The 16,734-nt window shown below is 36.9% G+C and overlaps 1 protein-coding gene across 4 annotated transcripts in view; it reads right to left on the bottom strand.

Moving 5' to 3' along the window:
• Positions 1-16,734, bottom strand: part of Cep83 (centrosomal protein 83) — a 91,858-nt gene that overhangs the window by 62,511 nt on the left and 12,613 nt on the right. The window lies entirely within an intron of this gene.

Raw genomic sequence — 16,734 nt, 5'->3', positions numbered from 1 at the left:
ACAATTATTTTCTTATCATTTTTATTGTTAAAGTTCAGTTTTTAGATTTCTCTCTCTCCATAAAACAAATGCAAAACTAAAGTTGAATCACAGGCTCATAGTCTCCCTTTGCTCCCATGAAGAAACTATGTAACCATCAAGCTCCCATCCTCAGCCTTATTAAATAAGAAGAATGACCTTTCCTGGTTTGAGTTATCTTTGATTCACAAATTAAGCTGTTTCTAAAAGTTAATGTGAAAAACTTTCAAGGGTGGATCCTGGTATAAAATATATACTCTAATAATTAAGGGGGAAAGTATATAGAACTTGGTAAGTATCTGAAGAAAAATGACAATCTTCAAAAAAATGACCTTTAGTAATAATCATGTCTGTAAATTTACTCTGCAAATGGTCTCTGACACATGGAAAACTGTACTTTGGCAGCACATTCAAATGGGAAAATCAATCAGCACACAAATATTGATGGTTTCCTATGCATGACATATACTTTTGCTAAGAACAGAAGATCACTTCATCCACCCCCAAATGCTGATCCAGCATTAACTACTGCAATAATTAAATGCTTAATGCATAAACAAGTTAAAAATGATGGAAAAGTGTTTTGCTATAAGAAAATAAAATTAATTCAAATAGTTCTATCCCTTTAACATCATTTTCTTCAGACCATTGTATATGTATGTATGTATGTATGTATGTATGTACATATGTACATATTTTTCTTCCCTTTGGCTTATGAAAATTATTCTCTAAATTACTCCATCTTGCTTGAAAAATATAATCTCTGATAAGTTAGTGTCATGTCTAACATATAAACATACACATATGTACAAATGCACACACACACACTCACCTTGAAATGAAATTAGTATTGCCTAGATTTCCTATTAAATTCTACTTTGGGTGGGGGGTGTTAAGGACACTCTGCTCCCTTACTCTTCACTCACTCCACTCCCCATTTTAAACCCAGCTCAACTGAACATAGCAATTCATTCAGAGATTTTAACTTCCCACACGTTCTGAGGAAGGCTGCAAGAAGCTCATTCTGGCTTACAGCTTATACTGAACCTCTAGAGACTGAACATGGATACCACAGTGTCAGTCAGAGGGGAATAAAACAATGCACAGCAGATTCCTGATTTCCAGTTGTATTTAAGAGGCTCACCCTAACAAGCAGAAAGGTAAACAATGTAAAAAATCAAAAACTCTTCTTGAATTCAAGTAAGAGATGAGGTTATAACGTAAACCATACCCACAAAACTGAAGAGGCTGACAGGAGAAGTCAGTTAACAGTGTACTAGAGCAGACATGAACGAGTGGGAGTGTGTCCAGGCAAAGACGGGATCATCAAGTGTATTAACCAACTGTTGGAAGGAAGCTAGATGCAGGCAACTGTCTGAGTTTAAAAACTCCAGGAGGACCCAGTTTTAGGTAGTTCTCATACATTTCTGAGTTTTACCTCCTGGAACCAACTGAGTTCTCAAAATCAATATTAAAGAAAAATGTTATGACAAAGAGAAGAGACACAGGAGCACTCTGAAATAGACAGTAGCATTCTAACCTTCTTAACAAAGAAAATCTGTTTAACTTGCAGCCTACTCTGCGGTGGTGTTAACAGAGTTATGACCTCACAGAAGAATAGCACTAAAGTCTAGCACTCTCCTGCCATCCTCTCCCATATGAGGAACAGTGCAGGACATTGGATATCACTAGCAACATTTCTAGCTCAGTAGAGTTCACCAAAGTCTGAGGTTAATCATATAACTTATAGAACTCTTTCCCTCTCCCCATCCTTATAAACGTATGTAACATATCTTATGATAATGAAATGACTTATGTCATTGCAATATTTATTTACACTAGAAGTATATGTTTGTGTACTCATATACTTACACAGAAATGTGAATTTGTGACTGCCCTGGGGAGGCTGAAAGAAAGACATCAAGAGCCTACCATGAGTGCCATTATGATGGAGAATGTGTGATGGAGGGATGGGAAAAATGGAAGGTGGACAGATGGAGAAGAAAGAGAAGCCAAGGGGTTCGTAGACTGTGAGAAAGGATAAACTGGAGACTTGATGGCAGTGAGAAATAGAGAGATAAGAGGAGGCCATGGCGAGGTCTTGGTGCAGGCTGCCACCAAGGGCCACATCTGGGTCCATGGCCCTAATGTAGCTAACTAGGGTCTGTGTTGATGTCTGTGGCCAAGTTACCACCAAATGTAGTTTGGCCACAGACACCAAATGTCTGTGGTCTGGACTGCCACCTGAGCCACTGTGCTGAGCTGGCCCCTGCACTTGCCAGCTACCACACTTTGGAGAGCAGGCCCCACCCTCTGCTGGCTGCAGCATGGATGAGCATTGGGTAAGCTAGCCTGGGCACTGCTGGAGAACTCACCATGCTGGTATGGGAACAGGAGAGCTGGGGGCTGACCCACTCAGCTACCTCCCAGGCCCAGATTCAGGGTTTTGAGTTGGCCCACCCCAACATCTACCCCATCTATGATCTGCTGGAACACAAAAAAGGGCCAGTCCTGGAGATCTAAAGCTGCAGGATATCTCCATGACACAGGGCAACAATAGGATAGCCAAGGAGTTCCCACTGAATATTTGCAAGTAAAGATGTGTGGACAAAAGGGTATATATACTGTGTGACACACTACATCTTCCACAACAAGATTTTACTTTATTTTATTTTATTTATTTTATTTGCGGAGAGGTTGCAAGGGTGGAGGCTACATATGACGGGGCAAGAAAATGAGTAGGATGGGGTGCTTGACGTGAAATTCACAAAGAATAAAAAGTTTTTTATAACAGGAAATGTGCATTTTGTACATGTATATATGTTCACATACTGAATACAATAGATATTATACACCACTTCATTCAACCACAGAACATATATTCTTCTCAAGCTAACGTGGAATATTCATTAGGAACCAAATTCTAGTTGGGCATAGAGGCTCACACCTTTAACCCCAGCATTCAGGAGGTAAAAGCAGGAGGATCGCTGTGAGTTCGAGACCAGCCTGACCTACATAGTGAGTTCCAAGACAGTCAATGCTACATAGACAGACCCTGCCCCACTCTCCCCCATGCCAAAAAAGAAAAAAGACAAAATCCACATTCTAGTACCAAATCACAATAAATTGAAAAGAATAGTAATCATACAGTGTTGGCTCTTAAACCTGGAAGGAATTATACACATAATCAACAAGAGAAAGATAGCTGGACAACTTGGAAATTAAGCACACTTCTAAATAATACATAGGTGAGAAACTCCGGAAGATAGACCATTCTCACACAATTAACGTACTCTTTTTTATAAGATATACCAATCATTTCCTGTATTTAGTCAAATGATTAAAACCATACTTCATTAAAAAAAAACCTGCACATATATCTTTATAGTACCTTTATTTTTAATTGCCAAAATCAGGAGGTAAATAAGGATGTTCTTCCGTGAGCGAATGGATAAAATGTAGCTTCAACACACAAATTCAAAACTAATAAGGAATAAGCTAGCAAGCTATAAGGAAAAAATGGAGAAAGCATAAATGCGTATTATTGCTAAGTGAGGCTGAGCCAGTGTAAAAAGAGTTTCTGTAAAGTTCCAACGTTTTAACGCTCAGGGAGTTGGGCCACAGAGGCATTAAAGCGATCAGTGGTTGTCAAGAGTGAGGAAGGACTAGGAGCATGCAGAAGAATGTTAAAGTAGTAAAGCTTGTCTATGATACTATGATGGCAGATATGTGCTTATAAACAGTTGGCAAAATGTACACAACACTAGTACAACAAGAGTGAACCTTAATGTAAATTTGGGACTTTGGTTAGTAATGTAGTGCCAAGGTAGGTTTGTTTAGTGGCACTGCCAACAGAAGTTGTAGATGTAGGAAGATAAAGTTCCAGGCCAGCCAGGACTACACAGTGAGAACCTGCCTCTAAATAAACAGTTAAATAAGTTTTAAAGACAGCTTAATAAAAGAGAAATAGGGATAAGGAATATATGACAGAAATCATGCATAGTTCAGGAGCCTAAAATATTTCCTATTTCTTAATTCTTTATAATAAAAGGCTCCCAAATTCTTCTTTAGTATGACCATTAAAAATGTTACATGGAAAATTTTAAAGAACTTACCTAAAACAGGGTTTTACAACTTTACCATTACTGCTGTTAAAAAAAAAAAAAAAAAAAAAAAAAAAGAATACAATTTGTGGTTGTTGGGGGCTGTCTTGTATATACAGTATTCAGCAACAGTCTAATCTCCATCTACTAGACGCCTAGTAGTACCTGGCTCAGTCGTGAAAGGCAAACACCTCTACATATTGCTGTATAGTCTACCGCTTTCATCCCTGACCGCCACCCATTAATAAAGAATGGCCTGAGAAGAGAAGTAGAAAACAGACATTGTAAAACAGGAGAGTTAAACCAATTGCACTAAATATACAGAATAATGTTTGAAATAAAGACATTTAAAAAAATGTAATTCAACCATATGTTCCTTTATATGAACTTTTTTGTTTAACCATCAGGGCAAAGAAAAGTTGAAATTAAAAGGGAAAAAGATATTGCAAACATTAATCAAAAGATAGGTGATAAATCTGTATTACCAGGTAAAGTCAACTTTAAAATCTCCTCCCTCCAAAAACAAAAACATACTATTAGAAATAATGAGGGACATTCATAATGATAAGGGTTGAATGCACCAGAGAGAAGTGATCGTTTTAAATTTAAATACACTTATTATGTCCACTAAATATATAAGCAGAGCTTGTCAAAGCCATAAGGAAAAACAGACAAATATATAATCACAGGGAGAAAACGTAACCACAATTCTTGATGAATAACACATCAAGCACATTCTTTGGATTGTTTTCTGTTCGGATGGGGAAGTGTAGAGATGGTTATTATATGCATATGTCAAATTTCATATTTAAAAAACTAACAAACCCTTCTCTAAGGTAGTTGTGCCATTTTCTATTCAACCAACAGCATATGAGAGTAAGTTCTGCTTCCTTACATTGTTGCCAACAGTTGGGGCTGCAAATCTAATTTTAGCCATTTTAGGGAGTATAAAGTGTTAGCTCACTGTAGTTTTAATCTGAAGTTCCCTTAAGTACTTTTTTACATATTTAATAGCCTATCATAAATCTTTTAAATCTATGAAAGAATCTTTGTTTTAAGAACAAAGTAAAAAATAAATGATAAAATGAGTACTAGCTAAGTATATTTTAAGAGGTAAAAGCCCAAATTTAAAATTTCTCAGTACATTAATGACTTACATAAGCACACACTTCCCATTCATTTGCAAATACTAACCTTATTTCCAAGAAAGCCTTTCTCATCGCTCTATATCTGATCTAGTGAATTCCCTGTAGAGAGTAAGGTGAGTCAGTAATCCCAGCATGCAGACAGCTGAGGCAGGGCATCATCATCACCATGAGTCCAGGCTGGAAACCAGCCTAAGCAACTCACTGACACTCTCTCAAAAATAGAAAATACGTGATGCATTACTTCTTCAATGAAGTACTAACTCTACCAAATATATTTAATTTTCTGAATGCTAGATTATTAGTAAATATAACATGTAATTTCACTTTCTCCATGGCGAGGAACATCTATATATACAGTCTCAACACCCACAACAGCCAGAAGCCTATATTAAGATCATAAAACCACTAAGTAAACAAATGGGTATGGCCACCCATTCAATGTCAATTTAATCTCAATTCATTTTTCTCAGCTGTATTCTGAAACCGTGACTTCCAGTTTGTGAACTGAATGCTAGTTCCCCAAAAGTTATCTAATGTCTGGATGCTATGAATATGTAACTAAATATTCAAACAGGATAAACTAACCCTAGATTATATAGGTAGATCTTAAATATAATCATATTCATTCATTCATTCATTCATTCATGGCAAGGTTTCTCTGTAAACCAGAGTGGCCTTAAACTCAGAGATACGCCCGACTCTTCCTCCCTAGTGCTGGGATTAAAGGTGTGTGACACCACCACCTGGCTAGTCATGTACTTTTAAGAGAAGGAAAGAGGGAGTTTCAGGCTGCAGAAGATGAAACAAAGGTTAGTCAAATAACAAAAAAAATGTCTGGAGTCATAAAAGCTGAAAGAGGCAAAGAAAAAGATTCTCGCCCTGGGGTTCTGGCAACAATCTCATTTCTTAGGTCTGATCTCTAAAACCAAAAAGGAATAAAATCTGGAGCATTTTTAATAGAGTAATTTGCACAAGTCCAAGTTGTTACCACTCTAGTTGGCTGCATGAACCTAGGAGAGTGAAGCCTAAAACTGTGGCCTACTAAAAGTCTCATGCAATAGCCATCTTTAGTCAAGGCGTAAGACAATTTATATTCTGAGGTCAGACAAAGTCATTAGGGATAAAGTTCACTTGAGTTGTATACAAGCTGTATACAGTCACAAGGGCTAAGTCACACGAGTTTAGGCTGTACACAATCACAAGAACAACTCATGTTTGGAAACATCATTCTGAACACTGGATAAGATGAGGGGTAAACCCACTCATATTTATTATACTTGGGAGGAACGCAGAAGCACATTCCAAGAACAACCCATGTTATGGAGGAACAGAGGTTACAAGATGTTTTTCTTGTTTACTTGGAGTTTTCTCGAAAGCTCTCAGAATCTCCTCACACAGCTTTTTTCATGGACTGTGATCCAACACAGATCACTAAAACACCAACTTTCTATTTATTTCTAATTTTTTTTTATCAAAACTCAAAATCTGTACTATAAATTTTAATTGATTAGTCATACATCTTTTAATTTCAACCAGTAACTCAGATACCTATCCATTTATTAGACTCTCAAAATAGACACAAATGCATGCACAGGGTCTATAATAAAGAGTTTACCAACTAAATATATCCATAATGCAAATTTTTAAAGTACATAATTCAGAAGCTGGAGAGAGGGTCCAGCAGTTAAGATCACACACTGCAAGTTGTTTTTACAGAAGCCCCAGATTCAGCTTCCAGCACTCACATACATGATGGCTAACAATCATCTCCAACTCCAGCAGACCCAATGCCCTCGTCTGGCCTCTGCACACACTGTACTCATAGTTCACATATATACATGCAGGCAACATTCATACACATAAATTAAAATTTTTTAGAGATTCTTTTATAATAAGCATATAATTTAGCCATAACAAGAAAAGGTAAAGCATCTTAGTGAGCCTCTTAGTGATTTAGAATCTACAAAGGCAGTTGTAGTAACACCAACTTTTAACCAAACACTTCCTTGTCCCTTCTTTATAACAATGACCTAAGTGCACACACACCCATGTCCTTATGACCACTTTTGACTGACCCCAGATCTATAGACCTACACATTACATCTTCTCCTACATGGGCATTCAAGTTTTTAAAGCAGTGACTAGTACAATGTCTGCCCAAAAGTGTGGCAACTCAAGACATTCAAGAAGCACAGCTGCTGAGGCTTATGGAAAGCTTCCAAATACATTTAATTAAAAAGCACATGCTCTGTGCCTTTGAACATTTCAAAACAATACTTTAAATACTTCATTCCCCAAAGTGAATGTTGTTTTTGTTGGTTTTCAAAATATTAAAAAGTCTAGTGATAACCTTCATCGGGCATTTACTTCACTTATAAACAGAAATTAGATTTATTCAAAATCCAAAGATAACTTTGCACTAGGCACTCTACAGGCTGTTGGCTAGCCATCCATGTTTTGTATAGCAAATAAATGTCACATTTTGACACTTTGCCAGAACCTGAAGTGCAGCTGGGAGCAGACCCTTCAGAGCCCTGGCAACATGCCAAGCTCAATAATTATCATTTAGAGACAAACGGGAATTCAGGGAAAGAGGAAAGGAAGAAGATATGTATTTGAGTAGTTAGCAATCAACCACCAAACACTGAATTACAATGTTATTATTTTCTTACAATCACACTTTCTACTGCTGTACAACTTAACTCTGCTAAATTTCTGGTAAGATACTGTACCCAGCCAACTTCAAAAGCTTATTTGTAATAAATTATAAATGTAACATTGTGATTTAAAATGCAAAGATGACCCTTAACAAAATCATACTTCAAACTCAACTTCAAGGTTTCTCAGTATAGGCTCTGTGACATATAACATGGGAAATTATGAGCCAGCAGCACCTTTGGTGTATTACAGTCTGTTCCGTTAGAGTCACACCACATGGCTAATACACAAAATGTTATCCAATGATCCAATATATCCTAAAATACATTCTTTAACTAACATATCCTGAAATACATTCTTTAGCTCTACAACATAGTTTGAACTTTACAATGAAAATTTATATTTGTACTGAAATTGATGTAATAAACATCTTTTTGAATTGTCAAAAACTATTTTAAAAAATTTATGGGCATAAATGAGGTAAAAGTCATCTTCAATAGAAAGGTGAACTAAAACAAAGAAACTGTTTAACTTTTTTATAAAAACACATTAATCAAGCAGTACTTAGTTAATGACTACACCACATGTACTGCTTAGTCTACTTATAATAAAAGTCTGAGGGATATAACAAAATATGCAGACTATCAACTCAAGCCAGCTCTTGAGCAAGGAAGGGCTGGCCCCTAGTCACAAGACTACAGATTAAATTTTAAGTACCTATTTTATGCCACTCATTTTGTTGGGTAAAGATAAAATTAAAAGAACACCTAGTCCTCAAAGAAGTAATAGTGGTCAGTGAAACAAACATGTTAGCTACAGTTTACATGTTAAATGTCTCCAAAGAGTGATTATGCTAAAGGACCTTCCAGGGCAGAAGTACTGAGAGGTACAAAGTCATTTGCTCAGTCCCATGCCTTGTGGCTGGAACACAAAGACTGCCTACTGTTCCTTCATATCCTTATGGAGTCCTTAGGTCAGCAGGGACATGCTGCTAAGGAGGATTACACAAGTCCAGGCCATTCTCTCCTTGGCTTCTTAGACACAACATTTGCTACATCACCCACTACCCATCACTGCCACTGGACAAAGGCCCACCTGTAGCCTAGATCTCCAAACTGCAACCCAAAATAAAGCTTTTCTCTTTGAAAGCTAATTATGTTTGTTTGTTTGTTTGTTTTTTAAATCAAGATAGGAAGCTAACAAATGTATGCATCAGTGGTTTCTTTATTGCCATGATAAAACCCCCATGATGAAGGCAACTTATGGAAGAGTTTACTGGGGCTTACAATTGCAGAGGGTGAGTCCATGACAATCATGGCAGTGAGTAAGGCAGCAGACAGGCAGGCACAAAACTGAAACAGCGGTGAGCTTACATCCTTACCCAAAAGTAGAAGGCAAAAAAAGCTAACTGGGAATAGTGAGGGCTCTTCAAACCTCAGAGTCCCAACCCCAGTGACACACCTCTTCAACAAGACCATACCTCCCAACCTTCCCCAAAACCAACTGGGGACCACGTATTTAAATATATTAGGGCCTGAGGTCCATTCTCATCCAAGTTACCACAACACATTAACAACAACTGCAGACTAACCAAGATGAAAGAAAATATACCATCATATCATCTTTGGACTGTTAAAACATTGCCATTTGCATATGTTGACTTTTCAAAATATTAATTCAGAAAGCCTTAAAATAATAAACATATTTGTAGGTAGTACGAGGGCATAGAGGGAAGAACCATACTTATCAGAGACGCCTCCCAAAAATAATTCAAAATTAAAACCAAGGTGGAGATGCAAAAAAAAAAAAAAAAAAAAAAAAAAATTAAGGTACAAAACACAGAAATGAAGAGACAAACGTCAGTGTGGCTGGTGTCTGGACAGGTAGGCAAAAGCCTTATGTACAGAGAATCAAAGTTTATTTCCAATTACAATAATCAATAGAAGATTTTAAGCTGTAGATAGATGAGGGAACCCAGGATAGGTTCAGATTTGTACTCCAAAAGAAAACAATTAGGAAATAGTCTTTCCAATGTGGAAGTCTTTCCAATATGAAAGTCTTTCCAAATTAAGGAACCAGAAGAAAAAAAAGAGAAAGAACACAAATGTACAGAAAAATGATGAGGGCCTGACCTGTGATAACAGCAACAAGCAGTTCAGAAAATAGTCTTGAATATGGAGACAGAGGGTAAGGAGCTAACAGAAATTGACACCCTTCAAACAGAATGAAATCTCATTTTAATGTTAGGAGATTAAAGTGGAAACTTAAGCGTTCTTTGGAAAGTCAGTTGTGTCATACAGTGTTTTGCTAAAGCAGACACATGGAGAACGTTTTGCTGATATAGACACAGGTGAAGGATGTTTTGTTAAAGCAAGCATATGAAAGGACACGTGATAAAGAATTCTTCCCTAATACATGTATTAGTTCACCTTACATGCATTGTTGAGCTCCATTTGTCATGACTCCATAGAGAGAAACACACCAAAATACTTCTCAAGAGGTTCCTACTGCTTCTTGTCACCCACAGACTTGGGCCAATTGGCAGGGTGATGTCAGCTGATATAGACTCACATGGAGTTTTGCTAAGTCAAGACTGGAGGAGGACACATGATGTTTGGAGGGAGTATAAATAGTATTCAACATACAGTGACTGGGCTTGGTTTGCTTGCATAGCTAGCTTTGCAATACTTCTTAGTCTCGCATCTTCACTTTGCCGAGAGAGGTGTGGCAAAGAACTCCTGGCGACCATCCCTGGTGGTCCTGGTCCCTTGTGCTGACTAGTGCCAATTGGCTGAGGCCTGGCTGTCTATGCCAGGTCATGTCACTGCTGACGATTCATGTTTGCTATCCCAACAATACCAAACTGGACTGCTAGTGTATTGGTGAAGCATTTGCAAGTGGATCAAGCTGCCACTACTGACCTTCGAACCGAACTGCTGATTCCCTGACAGAGCAGATGGGATTTGCTCCAAAGAACAATTTCCAAACAGGTCCACTTCCCCAGTATCCTAATAACCTTTCTTTTCTACTACCTCTGGTGGATGGTGGGCTAGAAGGGAGGTCAAAGGGTTTAAGAACCATCATTAAGAGTAGGTCATTGAAAATGTTAAGCCTACAAGAGATGGCATAGTTAGTAAAGTGCTTGCCACAGAAACATGAGAGCCTGAGTCCAGACAGCCTGCCTGCACATAAAAAGCTGGGAGTGGTAGCTTTTTTGGTAATCTCAAACCTGGGAAGGCAGAGGCAGGAGGATTCCTGGGGTTTGCTGGCCAGCCAGCCTCGTTTATCAATGAGCTCCAAATTGTGAGACTCTGCTTCAAAAAATAAGGTAGAAGACACCTGATGTCAACCTCTAACCTCCAGACAGATAGATGTGCATAAACATATACACATGTATACATACTGCATATCTCTCTCTCTCTCTCTCTCTCTCTCTCTCTCTCTCACTCACACACACACACACACACACACACACACACCTACTCAACACACACACAAAAAAAATACTAAAAAATGATTGAGTTTTAAAAATCAAGCATAATAAGTTTTGCAAAAGCATTTTGGTTAACTGTAAATACCATCACAGTAAAATATTCAGAATCCACCTTCCTTCCAAAGGGATCTCCTAAGAAGAAGGGTAAACTCTAAAGCCGGCTCTGTCAGGAACAAAGACTTGAAAATGTGGATTTTGTTCCTTAAATGTCCACCTGCTGCTGTTCCTCCTTATTCTTTTCTTCAAACAAACCATCTCTATAGCAACACACTCTTCAGAAATTTGTGGGTGGAAAGCATATGTTTGTGCAAAAATGTAACAACCTAAGAAAATGAGCTACTTTATTTTTCCTTTTATTACAAAAAACCAAATATGTATATATCTTAATATCTAAAAATTAGTAAATAGGCATGAAACAAAAATGTTTTAAAACAAAGAAATATAAAAATTGTACAGTTGGTGTTACACGTGTTTATAAGGAAATTCTTTTTATAGGTTACAATGACACCTTGTGGTAAAACTTTTCAAATTATACAAATTTTACAACAGAAATATAAGGATGATTTAAAAAAATAAGCAATAATACCAAGACCAAAGAACTGAATTGGTTTGGCCATATACAATAATCCATTTGGAAACTTGAAAGACAAAAACTCTAAAGAAGTCTTAATGTGAGGTAAACATAGGAAGTACTTTATAATACTATAAATGCAAAACACTGCACTTGACAACAGTATTAGCAGAATTAAATCTTTCAAATGATGTAAAAAACATCACTTTTATAATTCTGACCATAATTCCTAACATTAGTAATTTCTTTACATGAAAATAATAACATGACTTATAAACCATAAAAATCAAATATCATTACTCTTTTCTTGCCAATTAAAAACATTATGTCTTTAAAATATGAGAGCATTTCAATCTTGATTGAACAAGTGGGTAATTTACATGCTCTTTCATGCAGTATTTACTGTTTTAAAATATATTAAGGGGGGTAGGCATGGTGGTGCGTAACACATTCAATCCCAATACTCCAGAGGCAGAGACAGGCAGATCTAAGTTCAAAGCCAGCCTGGTCTGCATAATGAGACCTTGTCTCAAAAACCAAAAATAAAAATAAAATATGCTGAGTACTCGGAGGCAAAAACTTAATTTTTGTATGCACATATTTTATCAATCTTTTAAATTTTTCTTCTCTCTGCAGCTGTATGTCACAATCAGCTCGCATTTCTCTGACCCATCTCACTCTCTCTTGTGTTTTCCCTCACCTTCACTCACCATGCCGAGGAGCTCGTCCACAGTACCATCCCCATTAGAAAAGTTCAACTGTCCCTCTCATAGCTCATTTCCTGTTTGTTGAGTCACAAGTATACACCCAAGTTCCTAAATGTCTCTTTTAGTACATACCTCTAGCTCAACTCATACAGTTCATCTACAAGGGAAGCTTAATGATGGGACTCAGTAACTCACTATTACAAAATACTGTACTTTGACACTAGGAAACAGCAGAAGCCAAGAGGTTTATGACTCCTTCCCATTTTCCCCACATACTCTTCTGGATTGTGGTTTGAAAGAGAAATGTCTCCATGAGCTTGGGTATTCCAACCACTGGTTCACAGTGGGTGGTGGGTGGTGCTGTTTGGAAAGGCTTAGGTGGTACAGTCCTACTGAGGAAGTGTGTCCTTGGGGGCGGGTTTTAAAGTACTACCTTGCCCTAATCCTGTTTGTTCTCTCTGCTCTCCACTTAAGGTTAGGATGTGATCTCTCAGCTTCCTCCTCCTCCTGCTGCTGCTGCTGATGATGCTGATGATAATGATGATGATGATGATGATGATTCATCTTATCTGCTGACTTTTTAAAGTATTTACTATTTACTTAAGCATAGGATGTATGTGCTACCTCCAGTAGTTTGCTCCTGCCTTTCACTTTGTGGCAGGGTCTCTCTTGTTTCTGCTTTTGCACTGTGTACTCTAGGCTATCTATCTAGTCTGTAAGTGTTTGGGCAATTCTCATTCGCACCCTTCATTTCCCTTAGGAATGCTGGGTTACAGATGCACACCATATCCAACTTTTCATGTGAGTTCTGGGATCAAACTCAGGTCATCAGGCTTGGATGTTTAACACTTGTATCTGCTAAGCCGTCTTGCCAGCCCTCATCTACGGATCTGAATCATTCTTTTCAGATGCTGCCCGCCCTGCTGCCAAACAAATAAAATACTTTACACTTAGCTTTTTTTTTTTTTTTTTTAAAGATATTGTAGTGGGAACAGAAAGCTCAAAAGTTCAGCCACGGAAAGCATCCATAGAAAGGGCAAAAAAGACCCCCAGGATTTCCTCAATTTCCCCAGTTGATTTCTGCTGGATGTTTCTTTATAAGTACCCAATTTGATGATGTTATATATCTGATACTTGCTATTTGTGTTTGGAAGCCTTGACAAAGGGGAAGGTCTGCTCTGCCCATGTGCTCAACCATGACTTCCAAATGACTGCCTCGACAGGGCTTCCCTGACAATTTCTAGTGCGTGATTATAGGTCCCCAATTTAATGATGTTACCTTTTGTTTCATCTGTCAATTAGGCTACTCCAGCCATCTCTGGGGGACACTGTGAGCGATTATTAGAGAGAACCAGCAAATAGCAAAACACTTGATGTGTGATCGCTATTCACTCTTTTACTTTTGTTTGATATATAACCTAAACTCATTCACACAAAAACAAACTCAAAATGAACATAAAGAATTTTTTACCCATAACACCAAAATATAATCCTATATGAACACTAGACCAATGAGAAAAACTGTCTTTAAAGACAAGGGGAATGGCTTCTTAAGGGATGATACCAGAAGTTGATCTCTTGTTTCACGACATATTCACATACATGAACACACACACACATGTATGTGTGTATATATGCATACATGAACACATATCCTATTTTTACTATATAATCCTGCCCACACATTTACAGATATTCACACTTAAAATGAAAACATGCACCCCTATAAAAAATTGACACAACTATTCAGAACAGCTTTGAGAGTTAAACACAAATCCATCATGAGGTAAATAGACAAACAAATTGTATTATTTATATAATGGGATATTACTCGGGAATAATAAGTACATAAATGTCAAAATAATTATGCAATGAAACATATTCAGATAAAAATAGGATAGCATGTTACATTTACATAAAAATCCAAGAAACGAATGTAAAAGCAACAAAGAAGAGACCATGATTTTGAGATGGAGCGAGGAGAGGAAGGTTAAACAGGCAGGACTGGAAGGGAAAGAGAGGAAAAAAGAAGGAAGATGATGTGACTATATTTTAATTTTTAAAAAATTACAAAACAAATGCAAGAAACACAAACAAATTGATAGTTGAGAAAAATTAAGAACCTAACTCAACACATATTTGAAGTGACTAATAAATATCTAACATTGTTCAAAGAATTATGAGTAATATAAAGTAAGTACAAAATAAGTTATATCCTCCAGAGAAGAGAAGAATTTCAGTCATAGACACACAGTTTTCCTACTTCCAACATAATGGAATAAAGCTACAAATCCTTTTCACAAAAACAGCCAAAACCCAGCATTTCAGTGTTCTGGAACTCAACCAAAGGCTTACCACACAGTCTGACTGCTCAATAATGACAGTAACTGGTATGGATAAGAACAACCTGAGGCCACAGTATTCTTCTGTTTGGTTGTTGCCATTGCCTCACACTGACAGATCAGGGAAGGAGTTCAGACTGTAACAGTGAACATTATTCAGCAGGTAATCTGGTTCAGTGTTCAGCATTATTCAACAGGTAATCTGGTTTTCGATGCACTGTTAATTAAAGTGGAGATCTCTATGACAAGCAGAGATGGACAATAGTTCCCCTAGCCTCAGATTAGGGGCCTATTTAGGGCAAGCAAAAAAACAACTAGGGATTTTACAAAGGTCTAGAAATTAAAGAGAACAATAGGGATTTGGTAAACTGTCCACTAACCCAGATAGAACCAAAACTACAAACATGTAGACCAAAGACCAGAGCAGGCATAGGTCATCCATATATCCAGAAGAGCTGCACACACAGAGAGAGACTCAAGAACACTAATGAAAAGTAAAGCCAAGACAGACTTGAAAATAAACTATATTTAAATGCACCCTTGCCATCACAGGTCTACCCATGGGTCAGTTTGAACACACAAGTTAATTCTTGTTTAAATACAAAGCTATACAGATGCAAGAAACCAACCTTAAAAATGAACAGGCCAAGGAACAGTAGTAGAGTGTGTCATTTTATTTAAAGACATTAAATTACATAAAGGAATGTCTATAACACTGTATGGTTAGGCTTATAATATGCATAACTATAACATATATGTATGACAATACTATAAAAACAGCTATATCAGAGGAAAGTTGTATAATTTAACAGAATCTAGTATCTGAAACAGATGGCGATAATAAAATATATATTGTCACTTCTAGAAAAAACATTATTAAAATACAGTAAAACAGAATTTGAAAGGCACACTAAACAATATTTCAAACTTATTGAAAGAAAAATAAAATATAAGACAAATAGAAAACTTGGGAAAATGGAACAAATCCACAATACCAACAATTACACTAAACATTAGTGAACTCCATTCCAAGGATAGAGAACGCTAAACTGGTTTAGTTTTTCTACAACTATGTGTTGTTTATGGAATATTTCTTTGATTCAAAGACATAAACAAGTTAAAAGAAATGGGACAAAAAATTTAAGGCATGCAAATAGTAATCATAAGAAAGCTATAATAGCTATAGAAGACAAACAGAATATAAAACAAGAGATATTACTAATTATATTCTATACTAATCATATTTAATGATGACAAAAGGATCAGTATACCACATATGACAGATGTTTACTTGTCTAACAGAACCCCAACAAACAAGAAAGAAAAAAATAAGACAATTAAAAAGACTGCAATGAATGCCAAAGTAAGAGAAAAGAAATATTTAACAACATAGGAGTTGACTGACCTTATTAATTACCATGATTATAACTGACAGAATATTCTACCCAAAGACTATTCCACTAAAAAATATACAAATAAATGTTATGACAGACTCTCGCTACTGAAGAAGGCTAGCTGAGAACTCATCATACAGTTTAGGATGGTCTTCTATTGTGACCCTCTTCCTTCAGTTTCCTAAGTACTAGGACTATATTCAGTATGCATCCTTAGTGAACACACAGGAACGTTCTCCAGGATGTATCATACGATGAACCACAAAACTAGTTTAACAGAAAGTGCTAGTCATGGAAGCA

This window comes from Arvicanthis niloticus, chromosome 22, assembly GCF_011762505.2.
Source record: "Arvicanthis niloticus isolate mArvNil1 chromosome 22, mArvNil1.pat.X, whole genome shotgun sequence".
In the NCBI taxonomy this organism is placed as follows: domain Eukaryota; kingdom Metazoa; phylum Chordata; class Mammalia; order Rodentia; family Muridae; genus Arvicanthis; species Arvicanthis niloticus.
This window is presented reverse-complemented; position numbering and strand designations above follow the sequence as displayed.